This window comes from Enhydra lutris, unplaced genomic scaffold (assembly GCF_002288905.1).
Source record: "Enhydra lutris kenyoni isolate GAN:26980312 unplaced genomic scaffold, ASM228890v2 scaffoldscaffold14, whole genome shotgun sequence".
In the NCBI taxonomy this organism is placed as follows: Eukaryota; Metazoa; Chordata; class Mammalia; order Carnivora; family Mustelidae; genus Enhydra; species Enhydra lutris.
The window spans coordinates 46,439,029-46,456,996 of NW_019154098.1; positions in this window are offsets into that span (position 1 = coordinate 46,439,029).

The window sequence follows — 17,968 nt, forward strand, 5'->3', positions numbered from 1 at the left end:
GAAGTGTTACAATAGTAAAGAAAAAATGGAATGTTCATCATGGAAATAATACTAAATAACTTCTCAAAACAATCACTTCTGTATTAACTTGGAAAGGAGTCCACAAAATACCTTTAAGTTAAATAAGCACATGCATCCTTATATACATATTATGTATAGTTATGATTATATGTAAATATATATGTATAACTTCAAGGGATGGAAGGAAATGTACTAAAACATTAATAGTAAATAGCTTTATAAGGTGAGATTACAGAAGAACCTCAAATTTTTCCATTTCATAATTTTTACCATGATTTATATTACTAGGAAAACATTTTCCATTTTGAAACAAAAATGAGGAATAAATATAAAATTTTAATATTTTGAACAGAGTCATTTGACTCACATTTTTATTCCTGTCTTTCCAATGAAGTCACTGACCTAAATAAATATTTATATCATCTATGAGCAGCAGGAAAATAGATGACTTTTTAGAGCTTGTGAATAAAATTGTGATTTAAAGCAAAATAAACTTTTAATATTGAAGCCACAATAAAGCGGAATTTTGATGGTTTTAAGAAAAAACTTCTAACAAAGCAACCTCTATAGCTGCCAGGTATCTAAAATTCTTACCAAAAAAACTCTATATACAACAGGAAAAAATAATCAGGTTTATGTTTTTGATGAATTTGATGATTCATATTGAACAAAAACTGGCAGAAGATAAAATACAATCAGTGACTTAATATGTGATAGATAACAATGAGTTTAATATTAGAGGCTTGTCAACTAGTTTGGGCATAACTATTCATTTGCTCATTTACATCTTCTAGCTACTCATGGAGGTAATTTACAAGATCAAAAGAATGTGAATTTTCATTAGATTTATCAAAAGCAGCTGGATTTGTTCTTGCTGCCAAAGACACACATTAGTTTTAATGGAAAGAACACATATAAAGGGGGGCCTGACTGGCTCAGTTGGAAGAGTGTGCAACTCTTGATCTCAGGGTCGTGGGTTCAAGCCCCACACTGGGAGTAGAGATTACTTACATAAACTTTTAAAAAAAGGAAAGAAAGAATAACATTTGTATGCCAAGTGACTATATTTTGTTAGTCTGCTCATACATTATGACAATACTGTAACATTTTCATTCATAATATAATCTTACTAACACAACAAAAAAGTATGCACATTTTTTCATACACAAAGGAATACATTTAACACAGTGTATATTAACCTATATGCAATTCCATGAAATCAAACCAACCAGTCAACCAAGTGCATCTTTTAAATAAATATTCTATGCCTAGCAGTGTAAAATATTTTTATGTTCCAAACATACAGTTACCTCCTCAAACACAACAGTTAGTAAAAAGAGCACTGTGCTACATAAATAATGTTTACAGTTTTTGAAAGTTCATAGTTATATAATTATTCTTTAAATCAATCTCAGGTTTCATCTTGATAGACTAATAAAAGGGATTTTGTGACAAATATAAAGAATATTTATTTGAAACAGTATATTTACCACACGTTCTCCAAGAGCAGAAATACTGAGTAGAATATTTTTATCTAGAAGATATGGGACTCTGTGTTTGATTCATTTTTTGTGATGAACAATTTAATTCCATAAACAAACTCTTAGTTGATAATTTCTATTTAGGAAACTAATTTGTAGATGCAACCCCAGGTTACAGAAGCAATATTCCTAACGCCTAAGTCTACTCAATAACCAAAGTGCCTATTTGTCATTTTGATTAAAAGTGGAAAAAGCAGCCAATTTGATGAAAAAATCAACTAACAGTTACTTGATTTTAAAAGCCAAAGCAATACGGTTCTTGAGTAAATTTCCACTGTCAATTTCTCACATTGGTTAACTGTAATTGTCTCAGGATAAAATGATTAATTAGGTTGAATTATTAAGAAGATTGTGGAGGAATAGAAATATTACAAATAAGGAAAAAAGCATAAGAGAAGTAGAATAATTTTTCCAAATCCACAAAGGTGATAAATGCTGGATTCAAGTTTAGAACCCAAGTTTCTGACCCCAAACCAGGCTTTTCCCTCTTCACCATGCTTTCTCCACAGAGATCAAACCAGTCAGTAAGTACAACATAGACATGTTCAGCAATATAAATTTATTTTATCTCCAAATCTCTTTGAATGTCACATATGAATAGAGTTATTTTTAAAAACTAGTACAAGGAAGTGGAGCCCTACTTTTAATTTTTTAAAGGATTTTATTTACTTATTTGAGACAGAGAGAGAGCATACAAGCAGGATAAGCAGCAGGCAGAGGGAGAAGCAGATTCACTGCTGAGCAGGGAGCCTGTGTGGGGCTTTATCCCAAGACCCTGAGATTATACCTGAGCTAAAGGCCGACAACCAACTGAGCCACCCAGGTGCTCAGAATATACGATTTGGAAATAATAACCCATCTCTTCCATGCAGTTAGCTAATAATCTTTTAAATTCTCTATAGTGACAAAAAACAAAACAAAACAAAAAAGAACAAAATATTAAGAAGATAAAACTTCCTGTTTCAGGTGTATCGGGTAGTCGATTCAGCTTCCGAGTAGGCTGGGGAAAATTGCTTTGTCTGCCTCAGACTCAGTTTTCTCAGCAAGAAAGTATATAAAATACTGAGCATTTTATTGCTATTTCTTCCGGGGCACTATTAATACCCTATTGGCATAAAGAAGCTACTGCATCTTGTTATAGGGAACTGTTTTTCCATTACCCTAATTACTGCTCCAAGTGAACTGGTTTGTTTTGAACTTTTTGAATAACAGTACTGTATTCTCTATTATTCTAGGTTCCTATGGTTGCAGTATTCTGCCTATTTCCCAGTAAGCAATGTAATCTCAACTTTTTCCCATTAATAAGAAATCACAGGTTGGAGAAACTCACTTGCTAATTTGCACTAGTGATGATAGGGAGAATTGACAATTACATTTTGTAGATTGGAAGATATATAAACAATCATGATTAAAACTTGAAGATACTGTTTCACTAAATGTACTTTTTCTCAGCAATTGCTTACTTTCTTTACATGGACGCTCTTTGCCCTAACTGTGCCATGATAGTGAAGTATCACCAAGTATTAATGACACTTTAAACCATTTAATCTTTTCTAGCAATGATGTGAGACACTCTGATTTTCAAGTCTATGCATTCGTTTTCTCCAGCGGAGCAGGAAAAGAAGGAAAAAGATCTAAATTCTACTTGTAAGAAAAGTTTTATTTTAAGTGAAGGTCATTAAATGCTGGAATAAGGATAGAAAAAGGTCAAAATAGAACAAAGAGGTGTTTTAACTACACAATAGATTTTCTATCCCCTGGAAGGATTCAGTTACGGTTCAAGAACCATCAACTCCTATAAATTTAAAAAGTCTTAGTCTGCACCAACACATAAAGAATGGACCATTCTTACTTCTTCAATTTATAAGCAAGAGAACTGAGACAGAGGGATGAAATGACCGCTCAAGACCATACCATTAATTTGAGAATCACTATGAATTAGTATTCATAGATCAGACTTAAATTTTTTTCACCTTGGAAAACACATTTTCAATTATAGTTGACAAAAAATAAACTTGTGGTTTGGGGAACACGGGTTGGAGAGTTGATGAAAAATCACAATGTTCTATCACTCTAGGAAACACTGAAATTATACTTCTGTTTTTACCCTTTTCTCTTTACACAAGTATTACTCCTATTAGTATTATTATATGAACCTTTATTCTTCAGAGACCTGATTATATGCCACTGGCATAGCGTGCTCAAGTTTAGGAGTTTGTGTTAAATAAGAATGACTTAGAATTCCAAATTTAAAGATATATGAAAGTACAGGTTTCAAATTTTTACTTCATCAAATTTTAAAGTTAACTTTTAGAGCTAAGTCAAAGAGTTGATTTTGTCTCTAATTTGAAGGAATTCATCTAATAAGGGCTCTTGAAGTAAAATTCACAGCAATGGAAATGGGAAATTAAAAAAAGGTCTAAAAGTATGCCTTTCTTTTATGACAGAACTTCACAAGGAGAAACAAAATTATTTTAACATGTAAGACTAAAGTAATAACAACAACAAGAAAAAAGTATTTTCACTGCAAAAGTGAGAAATTAACAGGAAGAAAACTTCAGGTGAAAGTTTTATATATATGTAAAGTTACATATGTATACTGTTAGAAACAAGACAACTGGCCCACAATGGAATCCTTATGTTAAGCCCATGTCGCCAAACCAAGACTTAACTTGATCATAGTTTCAACTCTCCTGAAAATGTAATCTTAAACAAATCACTCAGGAATTGCCCAATCAACATTAGTTAGCTAATCTGCCTGATAGACTTTTGCCATCCTCTAAAGGAGAGTAATCTTACAATAACCAACCTGCTTTTTTTATGTAGTATAACTTCCTGGTTCCTGCTTCCTTCTCCCTCTAAGTCTCACTTTGAACAGCAACTCAGAGCTCCTTTCTGTGGGATTGAATGCTGCCTGACTCAAGTAAATTTCTGTTCAAATACATTCTTGAAATTTTTAACATACTTCAGTTTATCTTTTAACAGTTCTGGTATCAGAGGAGGGAACCAAAGAAGACTCTCGAAGGTCCCCAGGAAAATCAAGCAACCAGATGTAGGTACCTGTCGAGCCCCTTGAGCTCGCTGTTTTCTCACTGCCTCTGAAGGTCATGGGTAAGTCCCATTCAGATCCTTGCTCCACAGCTTTTGCATTATTAACATCAGACATTGAGCACTTCTTTTTCCAAACGGAGTCTGGAAACTGGCTGGAGTCAGACTGGGCCAACTTAGAAATCAGACTGGGTCCAGAGATAAAATGGGTCCAACTTGGAAATCAGATTGGATCCAAAGATGGACTAGGTCTGACTGGGAAACTGGACTGGGCCTTGAGTCAGACTGGGTCCAACTTAGAAATTGGAATGGGTCCAATTTCAGCTGGACTTTATTTGGTGTGAAGCCTAGGATGAATAAAATTTTAAGGCCAAGTGAGCAAGTTAAATTTACCAAAGAAAATCTTTAATTACAGTGGCCACAATAGAGAACTTTTAACCTAGATAAGCTTATCCATTTATGAGGTACCCTAGAGAAAAGGAAGTCTCAGCCAAAGACTCACCATAAAGTGTGGAAGGAAATTTATTTTTCCTCTTCTATGGTTTCTGGTAATTAGGATGAGACCTACTGGGACACCCCCAATCACTCCAAAGCCTGCAGACAGGATCCTGAGAAAACTGGCAGAAGCCAGCAAAGGGCGAGAATTCTCATCAAAGTCAGCTCTCCCAAATCTGTCTATTTCAGGGTGGCAGACAGGTGGGAGAGCAGGAAAATAGGTTGGAGACCTTACTGTGTCATTTTGCAAAGCTAGGAGAATACGAACTACCTTGAATTAAGGTCTGAGTGCTTGTGATAAGACCTGAATGGGTTGCTAAAAGATGGAATTCCTGGGAAAGTGAGGAGATCATGGAAGGGGATGTTGTGATGGTCAGGGAAATGGACAAAATGGCCCATGCCATCCAACCACTAATACAAAGGAAAGCAAAAGCACAGTAATATCAACCCCAGCTAGTGGGACAGCTCCAGTTCAGGAAACATTCATGATGAGAGACTATATACTCCTGCAATGCTTATTGATAAAACGGCTAAGTTCCAGGAAAAGGCCAAGGAAAGTATTCAGGCATGGTTGGTGTGCTATGGGATATGGCAGGACAATGGCATTTCTCTAACTGGGCAGGAAGCAGAGAAGAGGGGAACATTATCAAATACCCTGCCCTCCAGCAGCAAGTACATGGCACTCAAGGGACTCAAGGTACTCACTCCCACACAGAATGGATTATTCTAGCCTGCAGGGAGCCTTGTTGCAATGAGGACGATCTCCCTGGGCATGTGGTACCCTGAAAATCTATGGAGGAAGTACAATAAATTCTTAGTTAAGAATGAGAAAGGCTGGGGTGCCTGGGTGGCTCAGTGGGTTAAAGCCTCTGCCTTCGGCTCAGGTCATGATCTAGGGTCCTAGGATCAAGCCCCGCATAGGGAATCTCTGCTCAGTGAGGAGCCTGCTTCTCCGTCTCTCTCTGCTTGCCTCTCTGGCTACTTGTGATCTCTGTCAAATAAATAAATAAAATCTTAAAAAAAAAAAAAAAAAAAGAATGAGAAAAGCCATCTCTAACTCTGCCTTTGAAGGTGCTGTTCCAGCCACATTTACTTCAGGAATGAAAGCCAAGATATTGCAGTCTGCTCCTACCACCTAGTATGGGATGCCAGTCTGTTCTGAGCCCAGGCATGGAACAAGATATTTATCATATTGCATAACCCATTGCTGATCTGGGAGAAATTGACAAATTCCAGGAATAGGCTGTAGGAAAGACCCAAGACAGAGAGGGAACTTGAAAAACCGAAAGTTTATTCCAACCCCAGGACCTTTAGAGGGTCTGACCAACTCTAAAAATTGTTAATGATGGGGCGCCTGGGTGTCTCAATCGTTAAGCATCTGCCTTCGGCTTGGGTCATGATCCCAGCGTCCTGGGATGGAGCCCCACATCGGGCTCCCTGCTCCGCAGGAAGCTTGCTTCTCCCTCTCCCTCTGCTGCTCCCTCTGCTTGTGTTCCCTCTCTCACTGTGTCTCTGTCAAATAAATTAAAAAAAAAAATCTTTAAAAATTGTTAATGCTTCAGTTTACATTTTAATAATTCACACTCATATATATGCATGTATACTTAATGGGTATACATGTATGTGTAGATTCTATATGGATATATATATTTGTATACATAAACATACATACTTCATATGTGTGTATAGATTAAATAGGTACATAAATCTTGTTCATTATAATTTTCATCACATGTCAATCCTCTCTCACTGAATCCTAAATTTTATATTATTAGGACACACTTAATAGCCAACAAAATTCCTAACCAGGCTAGGATTTCTGGTCACTTGATCTTTGCCTACATAAAAAAACATTACTAATAATAATAAAAGTTCACAGTTTGGGTATAAAGTAATATTGAAAAATCTAGTGTTCTAACTATTAACAAACAAAACTCTTCCAGTATTGCTCAGCAAATAAAAAGAAACCTATTTCAGTTGTTTTGCAAGGGCTCTCATTTTACAATTTCTGATAACTGCAAAAGGAAATAATTCTTCACTATTTACACTTCACACCCACTAATGCTAATGAAAATGCTAAATTTGTTGTATTACTGGAGCCCCCAAAGTGGCTAGCTGAAAATAAGTATAGGTGATGACATGGTAAATTAATCTTTTGGCGGTAACTCCACAGCTGAATAACAAATTTGCACTAGCACATTCTAATTATGCTAACTAGTTTTCCTATCATCCCCCATGGCAGTACAGACCTAGTTCAAGTTCACAGGGGTCAAGTGATGAACTAGTTAACCTTTTCAGGATCTGTACTTTAGTTACTGCTTTTTTCCATGTAACACTTTATTGAGATGCCCGTCATATAATATATTTGTTTTTGAGTCACATGTAATCGACCTATCTCCATAGTAGAAGCATTTAGAATTACACAATCCAGAATTTCCAGTATTCGTTTCAGGGCCATTACTCCTTATTAAAGATCCTTCTAGCTCCAATGTGTTACTAAAATGACGATGTTTCTCAAGGGATAATTATGACCTCTTGGATACTAACAAATACATTAATGGAATTATGTGTATGTAAGCAAAACTTTTTATTTCATTAGTTGAGATCCAAAAGTTTTGAACTCAAAATAATTTTTGTTTTAAACTAACAAACACATTTATTTCACATAAAGGCCAATGCCTTCTTTTGTCCTGAGGATTATCTAGTATATACAAAATTTATTTGGGCTAAATATTAGGAATGTTTTTGTAACTAGTCACAGTGATCTCAGCAAGCTGAACATAATGTAAACATGCTGATAACAGAACCCTGTCTCGAGTTCTTAAACACTACTTAAATATATTCATTCTATGTTTATGAAGAATGCTCTTCTCTGTCTCCCTCACCACCCTCTTCCCCACTTACTCCTATAGGGACTATGTGGATAAATTATCATTTATGCTTGAAAATTCAAATTATAAGATAAAATAAAGGTAAATAGGTCTTAAAAAAAAAAAGAAAATTCCATATGGAAAAATCATGGAATGGACATTCAAGTTGTGGTGCTCCAACGTCACAATCCCCTTCAGTGGGGAAGATTTTCCAAGCTGCTAGTTTCAGAATATCATAGAATTTTAGAGTTAGAGGGTACCTTAAATACCAATTAGTCCAACCCCTCTTTTGTTTCCTGAATTTCATCTTCAATGGCCCATGATATAGAATATCTACCTACCAAGATCCCATTTCTGGAGAGTTTTGACTTTTAATATTTTTCTCACTTTAAAATTCCTAAATTTTCTATCCATTTGGCCTTCTAAAGTAACTTTTTAATAAAGGCAAGATGGCAGGTGGATAGTATAGGACATTTAAAGGGCTAAAGAATCCAGCAATCCAGAAATACCAATGAGAGCAGAAGAAAAAGGTGGGGGGACTGCCTAGAAAAACAGTAAACTTTTAGACAATAATCACTGTTCTGCTCTCTCTTGCCTCTGAGCCTTCATACATATTGTTCCTTCTGCCTAGGACACCCTCTGCCATCACCAACACCACCATCTCCTTGCATCCACCATCATCACTAGGCCCCCATATTTACCTTCAATTCTACTTTTATCTAGTAATTTCTTTCATGTGCTTATACACATCTCCTCCAGGAACCTTTCTCTGCCCCAACTGACTGAATTGGGTATGCTCTATACTCTCCCATAGTACTTAGCATTATCTGTTCATAACACACATTATATTGTGTTGAAATTCCTTGTTTACTTTTCTGTGTCTCTAACTAAAGAATAAACCCCTTGAAAATAGAGATCTTATGACTTAGCATTGCATCCCAGCTTCTACACAGTGGAGCGCACATAATGATTGTTGAAAAACACCTTTATTAACAAATTATAGGCCAGTATTTGCTTTTCAATTTCACTATTTTCCATGGAAAAACATTTCCAATAATATAAATGGGATAGATTAGAAAATAGGATTTGCTTCATGGAAAATCATTTTAAATCAACTTCATTAGCACAAATATATTTCATAAAGAGAAAAATGACTCTAACTACATATGTTTGCATACACACACATATACATACTTAGTGCCTATTTATAGATAAAGCTCGGTCTACTCATTTTCAAATAATTTTTAAACAATGCTCATCATCATTAACATTATGATTATTGGTGATTTAGTTAATTTGCATTTTCATGACCAAAAACCATAGTGCTGGGTACAGTATCTCTAAGTATATTCTAATTTCTTTCCATCTATCTATCAAAATATTTGTTTACTGCTCTTCATTGCTCTTCCTGGGCACATACATGATGTTTTGGGGGGAAAGATTTTCAACAGCATTTTCTTTGAGGAAATTAAGAACATAATGTAAAATCTCTCAGTCTGATTTAGCCCTTACTATACCAAAGCTCTATTATTCCAAGAAACAAAACAGAATTCAATTTTCAAATTTTCCCTGCTATTAGAGAACATTCTTAATGATCTTTTCCAGTAGATACACTAGCAAGGTGCTAGAATAAAATTTGTTTTGTGTAAGGTAGATTCTTTTTGTTTGCTTTTGTTTTATTTCATTACTGATTATCTTTTTTTACTCTCATTTTTGTAGGGGCTTTAAAATACTTCTTTTTTCCTCTTACATGAAAACTTTTTTCCCCAGGAGATTTCTTGATTTTTGTGTCATGGCTAACTGGAAGGGGATATCCTCAGAGTAACTGAGACTGCACTCAACTTAATAATCACTAAGTACCTCAAAAAAACATGAAGAGCTCTTATCATGATCAGTTGCCCTCACCTTCATGGTTTACTTCATGCTGGCATTGTCTGCAATGCAGAAATCAAAAGATCATTCAAAACAGCACCTCTAGTTAATGAATTGTGGCCCATGAGTGGAAATTAACAATAACCATCTAACAATCATGCACCAATAAAATTGCCATAAAATTTTGCTATCATAAAGGACATGGGAATTGTTTCCCCAGTCAATTATAATGGATCAGGATTAATGCATCTTAAGATAAGAATCTTGACTCTAATTGAACACATTAATATGTTAACCTTAATAGATGCTTATTATAACTGCATTAATTACTAACTACTTGATCTGGTCAGCATCCTTTCAGACTCTTTATCTGTGGTTTCTTTTTTAATATCACAATACCATGAGATAGATATCACCATTTTTACATATCTTAAAACTAGTCTTAACCAAGGTCACAAAATTAAACAGTAGCAAAATCAGGATTTTAAGCTAGTCTTCCTAACTGCAAAGGCTGTGCTTTTCCTATTATCCTACAGTTCCTCATAAGGAATATGTTATCATTTAATAAATAATGAAATAACAGTAAAAAGAAGTTGATCTTTTTTTAATCTCACTATACACTGGGGAAAAAAAATTGTCAAACTGGCTAAAAAAGCAAAATCCAACGATATGCTGTCCAAAAGAACAATACCTGATGTTCAAAAACTACAGATAAGTTGAAAGTAAAAGGATAGAAAACACGTATAATGTGCAAAAACACGTATAATGTGCAAAAGTAACCATAAGAGTGGAGTAACATATTAACATCAAATTGACTTTTTTTTAAAGATTTTATTTATTTATTTCACAGACAGAGATCACAAGTAGGCAGAGAGGCAGGCATAGAGAGGGGAGGGAGCGGGCTCCCCACTGAGGAGAGAGCCCAATGTGGGGCTCCATCTCAGGGCCCCAGATCATGACCTGAGCTAAAGGCAGAGGCTTTAACCCACTGAGCCACCCAGGCGCCCCTCAAATTGACTTTATTTTTTTTTTAAGATTTTATTTATTTATTTGATAGAGAGAGATCACAAGTAGACAGAGAGGCAGGCAGAGAGAGAGAGAGAGGGAAGCAGGCTCCCTGCTGAGCAGAGAGCCTGATGCGGGACTCGATCCCAGGACCCTGAGATCATGACCTGAGCCGAAGGCAGAGGCTTTAACCCACTGAGCCACCCAGGCGCCCTCAAATTGACTTTAAAATAAGAAATATTACAAGAGACAAGGAAGGTTTATAATGATAAAATCATCAATATATCAGGAATATATAAAATCATAAAGGAATACACATAAGAAGAGATTGTCCAAATACATGAAGCAAAAATTGACAAAGTTAAAAAGAAAAAGAGATAACTGAACACAAATAGTTGAATATGTTAATAACCCAGTTTCAGTAATTGAAAGAACATCTACATAGACATTCAACCAATATACAGATGATATGAACAACAGTATCTACCACTTGACCAAACTACTTGTTAACTTACAAACTTACAATGTTAAAGCAGACCATCCATCAACTGTGGAATACATGGTTTTTTCAATGCATATGGAATATTCAGGATAGATTATCTAATGGACCATAAAGTAAGTCTCAATAATTGTCAAAAGACTGAATTTACACAAAATATATTCTATGTCCATAGAATTAAATTAGATATCAAAAACAAAATAAAACTGAAAATATTTATAAATTAAACAATGCACTCTAAGTAATGCATGGGATAAAAAATCACAAATGTAATTTTAAAATATTTTGAACTAAATGAAAACAAAAGTACAACATATCAAAACCTCTGGGATGCAGCTAAAGCAGTGTTTAGAGGGATATTTGTAGCTTTAATTTTTAAGATTTTTATTTATTTGACACAGGGAGAGAGAGAATACAAGCAGGAGGTACTGCAGGCAGAGGGAGAGGAAGAAACAGGCTCCCTGCTGAGCAGGGACCTCCCCCACCATGTGGGGCTCAATCCCAGGACCCTGAGGTCATGACCTGACCCAAAGGCAAAGGCTTAACCAACTGAGCCACGCACATGTCCTATTTATAGCTTTAAGCACCAATATCTAATTAGAAAAAAAATCTCAAATTAAACTTCTACCATAATAACCAGAAAAGGCAAATTAAGCAAGCAGAAAGAAAATAATAAAGATTAAATTAGAAACAAATAATAAAGATTAATTTAGATTAAACTATAAAATGAAAACCAATAGAGAAATATCAATGAATTCCAAAGTTGGTCCTTTGAAAGTATCAACTAAATTGGTGAGCCCTTATCTATACTAATCTGGAAAATAAGGAAGAAGATCCAAATTACCAAAAATAAATAAAACTGGTCATTCCTAGCATTCCTACCTAAATTAAAAGCATTATAATAGGATATTATGAACAATTTTCTACCAACAAATTAAAAAATGTAGGTGAAATAGACAAATTCCCAGAAAGATACAAATTACCAAAAGAACTATCAAGGAAAAGCAGAAAATCTGAATAGTTCTATAATAAGTAATGAAGTTGAATCCATAATGAAAAAGTGTTCCCAAAAGAAAATCTCAATCTCAGAAGGGGCTTTATAGATGAATTCTAGAAAATATTTAAATAAAAAATAATACCAATCCTTTACAGATTCTTCCAGAACAGAGGCGAAAACACTTCCCAACTCATCTTATAGGGCTGGAAGGACTCTGATACCTAAGACAAATAAAGACATCATACAATATATTGTTCGTGAATATAAATGCAAAAACATTCACAAAAATATAAAATAATAAGCTTTTAAAACTTAATAAAATATTAGCAAACTGAGGGGCACCTGGGTGGCTCAGTCACTAGGTGTCTGCCTTCACCTGGGGTCATGATCCCAGGGTCCTGGGATCGAGCCCTGCTTTCAGGCTCTCTACTGGGCTGGAAGCCTGCTTCTCCCTCTCACTCTCCCCCTCCCCTGCTTGTGTTCCCTCTCTCTCTGTGTCTCTCTCTGTCAAATAAATAAAGAAAATATTTTTTTAAAAATTAGCAAACTGAATTAAACAACATATTGAACAATTATACAATATGACCAACTTGATTTGATCCTAAGAATATAAGGTTGGTGGGGTGCCTGGATGGCTCATCAGTTAAGCATCTGCCTTTAGTTCAGGTCATGATCCCAGGGTCCTGGGATAGAGCCCTGCATCAGGCTCCTTACTCAGCTGGGAGTCTGGTTCTTCCTCTCCCCCTACTCCTACACTCTCACTCTCTCTCGTTCTCTCTCATGCATGTGCTCTTTAAAAAAAAAAAAATGTACAGTTGGTTTAACATCAAAAAATCAATTAACATAAATATCCTATTAATGAACAAAGGACTAAGAACCACATGTGTGGTTTGTGTGTCTATGTGGGTCATCTCAATTGACAAAAAAGTATTTGCCAAAATCCAAAACCAACTCATGACTTCTTTATTGCAGTATAGTTGACACACAATATTACATTAGTTTCACACAATACGGTGATTTGATAACTCTATATACATCATGCTATGTTCATAACAAATGTAGCTACCATCTGTCACCTCACAATGCTATTACCATACCATTGACCATATTCCCTATGCTGTACCTTTCACCCCCATGACTTATTCATTCCATAACATGAAGCTGGCACCTCCCACTCCCCTCTGATAACCACCACTTTTTTCCTTTATATTATGGGTCTGTTTCTAATTTTTTTGTTTGCTTTTTCTTAGATTCCACATATAAGTGAAATCAAATGGTATTTGTCTTCCTCTGTCTGATTTATTTCACTTAGTGTAATGCCCTCTAGGTCCATCCATGTTGTTGCATTGCAAGGTATTTTTTTTATGACTGACTAATATTCCAACACACACACATACCCCACATCTTCTTTGCCTAATATCAGTTCATGATTGCAAAAACTCATCATAGCAGGAATAAAAATGAACTTACTTTAACTGATAAAAGATATCTGTGAAAAAAAAATCTGTAACTAATCTCATACTTAATGGAGGAATACTGAACACTTTCCTCCTAAAGAACAAGGCAGAAGTATCTGCTGTCACCAGATCTATTCAAATTATGCTGAAGATTCTAAGAGATGCAATGAGAGGGGGAGGCAAAGGTAAGGGGGAGTGGAAGGAGAGAAAAAAGGAGAGGGAGAAAGGAAGGAGATAGAAGAAAAGGAGAAGAAAGGGAAGGGTGCAAAGGAAGTGAAGCACATATGCAAATACCCTAGAGAAAAAGGGTCCTGAAGAACTAAAAAAGATTCAATACAGATAGGGCACAAAACATAATAGAACAAGTGTGCTGGAAAGAAATTTATTCTAGAAAAAAGTCAGATATCAGATGTTGTTAATGACTGCGAAATTCTTGAACAGTACATACTCATTTCATTGATTAACTAGTTATCCATTTTCAATTTCCTAGGACATTTTTTAAAGGCTAACTTTTTAATTCATTGCATGTATTGAGAACTTTCCACCTTGCATACTTTTAAATGTTACAAAGGTCCATTGGGGGAAGAAGTACAATTATAAATTCAAAGATATTAACATATAATAGCTTTCTTCTAGTCAGGTATTAATTCAGATTAAAATCAAGATGTGATAAATTTCCTGCCTATTAGTAGCCAAATGTAGTTTCTGAATATAGTTCCTTTTATCTGGGCCTTTAAAACCACTTTATAAATAACTGCTTAATCCAGTTCAGAGGCCAAGCAGAGAAGATAGAGAACAGTAAGCTACTCAAAGTTACTTTACAGACAGAAGTATTATGTCTTGGGGAGAGACCAGGACAGAACAGCCCAGCAAGATGTATAGCTGTGGGGAGCTGCTGATGGGCAGCACTCCAACAGGGAAATACTGAAGAAGGGAAAAGATTTCCCCCTCAAAAAGAGAATAACATGAGTAAAGATATGCTCCAACTATGTAGATTTTTGTGGCTGGAGAGTTTAGAGATTATGGGAATGGTGTTAGAAATAAGACTCAGAGTATATTGTATAGATGTTTGTATTCTAGGCTGAGGGGGTTTAAATTCTATCCTTCATGTAAATAGGTACCCACTAAAATTGTGTCATGGAAATTAAATTTCATTGATTTTAAAATACCATTGGTTTAAGTTACCTGATTATCATGTCTCAACTTGCCAATTGTGGAATACTAGCAGAGATATTAAAATGTGAAAAAATATGAAGTTTAGAACTGATGTAAGTTATCAATTGCCAAAGCCTGATAACTTTAGATATCTAGGTGGGAAAAAAAACTTGATAAAATCTGTCTTCTATGTTTTAGGTCCCTTTCCCTTCATAAATCAAAGGATTCTGTGTCTGAAAAGGTAAAAAGACTGTTAATGAAAATGAAAATATTTGAACGGTATTTACCAGTAATTTGTAGCTCAAGAGGTTAAATAATGGGTTTAATGAGGCCATGGACTTCAGAATTATCCTAAGTAGGCCAGTTAATCACTAAGAAAAATCATTTTTGCTCAAGGCCATAGCCTATACTCCCACTTGGTATCTATTTTGAAAATGTACAGTACTAACAACAAAAACAACAGGCCAAGCAGAAGCACAGTATTAACGAATGAGAGAGTTGGGAAGGATGACAGAAGTTATAGAGTAAAATTCTCCCCAGTGCATATATCCCCTCGACAGCCCTCCTCACAGCCTGCCACTCAGTTTCCACCTCCACATTCTTTCCTGCTACACTGCAACCCTCGTGAAGACATACACTGTCTGCCCCACCACTGCAGCCTCTTGAATCATATACTGAGGTCAGTAAATATTTCTGAACAAGCGAGTGAGTATTATTGTGGGGGAATTGTGCCACCCACATACCAGTGCCCATCTTTGAGGGAGAGCTCCAGTCGAAAGAGAAGTCTGTTGAAACTGCACTAAAAGTCACCTCTGGTGCCTTCTGGTAAAGTCTGTCCCTTCTTCCTTATGTCAGCCTTGCAAATACTTACAGATGACTTCTCCCAGCCAAACTTTGCTATTTCATTCCACAATTTGCCACATACCATGGTTTCCAAAACGTTCTACTGTTCCCTATATGAGCTACTTCAGATCACTTCTTTTTCTAAAACTGCGGCACCCAGAATGAAATAGAGTTCTTTCCCATTGTCGCCTAGCTAACCCAAAGTACAGAATTCTCCATGACTAAATCTACACAAAATCCTGCAATATTTGGGGACAGCACATCAAATAGCAAGATGATGCTGATGAGGTGTCCTTCAGAGAATATAAGTGGGTAAAACCATGAACTCCCTGCAAGAAGGTTTAATTCATTTATTAAAGACACTTCTATGAGGGGTAGAGCACAGAGAAAGTGATGCACTATATTCCCCTTGCAATTGGATCCACACTAAAAGATTTCTGGGAATTTTCTTTTCTGAATGGAAGCTAAGTGCATTCATTAAACCTGGGAAGTTCTGAGTATTCCAATCTGCATAGTGAATTGGAACTGCAGTAGCCTGAATATGAATGGAGATGAGGTAATTCAGTAACATGAAATGGGAAATGCAGTTTAATTACCCTGGAGAATATTTTTGCAAATAAATTACTTCTACTTTTATGACAATACCGGATCACGAACCCATTCACCTTAATGTTGGGTAACGAGGACTATAAAGCAAGTCATAAAAATGCTCTGTGAGCAATGCTGACTTTAGAAACCCCAATCTTATGGAAAAAATCTCTTACTATTAAAATCATTTGTAGTTCAAAAATCCTAGACATGAAAGGATTCCCATGCATTTTAGAAGATCCTTCTTACCTTAATTAAGGAACCAAAGAATTTGGGAACAGTAGTAAAAAGAATTTCTCATTTCCTCAAATCTATATAAAACATACAATTCTTTACTGGCACTATAAAGTAGAATTTAATCTAGAAATGGCTGAATATAGTCTGAAAAGAGATATTTTTTTGAAGTGATAGTCTGGGACCTTAGACCAATAATAGTACCGAGGAAAAATATTGTCTATGGAATTATATATTTCTCCTATTAAAAAATTTCTGTATATATAGTGTACATATATATGTACAAGAGAGGATTTTTTTTCCAAGAGAGGAATTTTTATCCCTTAGAAAAACAGAAGGTAAATTTTAATAATAGTGAATGCAAATTAAGGGAAATAATAACCTATTTTTACCCTTTAGATTAGCATAAAATTTAAAAGGCAATAACGCTCATTACTAATGAGTCTAAGTCATCCTCAGACTCTATTCATTTGACTATGAGTTGCTACAAATTGGGGAAAATAATTTGGAAATGTGTGTTAAAAATTTAAATACACTGCTTCATTAATAATGTTACTATTGGGGACTCTCTCCTATTGTAATTACGAACACATGTATCTAAGATAAATGGATAGAGGTGTTTGTCACAGCATTTTTTGTCACAGTAAAAAAAATAGAAATAATCTAAACATCTATAATTATGGTTAATAAAAGATATTAGACTGTTAGGAAAGTATGAGTTAGATGCTGATGTTAATATAAGAGGGATGTCCTTGAATTAGTAGTGAAATTTAGAGTGATATACAGAATATAGCCTCTTTTCTGTGAAACCAAATAAAAACAATAACAAACCCATATATGTGTATTTGGATGTTTGTATAAGCATATGGCATTTAATACTGATTACCTCAGGGTAGTGACAGTACTAAGAGGTGATTTAAAAGGGAGCTTTAGATCTCCATAATCTACACTAGTTCCCTTAAAAGCCACTCCACATGAACATAAAAAGTAAAAAGTGTGCTTGCTATTTGTACACAGATACAAGAAAAACACCCACTCTTTTCTCACTCTCCCACCCTGAAATCACCACACCTAAACATTGCCACATGGAAATTCTAAAGTCATCATAGCTTTAGAGAAATGAAATGGAAAAGAGATGGCCTTCTCATGTACATCTTTTTTTAAAATCCATGTAATATTTTAAAATGAAACTCATAAAAAAAAGTTGTGGTGGAACTATTGAAGAATTTATACTAGCGTGTGTGCATGTGTGTGCCTTTGCACCCATCAGAGGGTTAAGAAGTGGGTTTCAGGAAGGAGATTAGTCATAATTAACAAAAAGCATATAAACGTTAGTTTTCTTT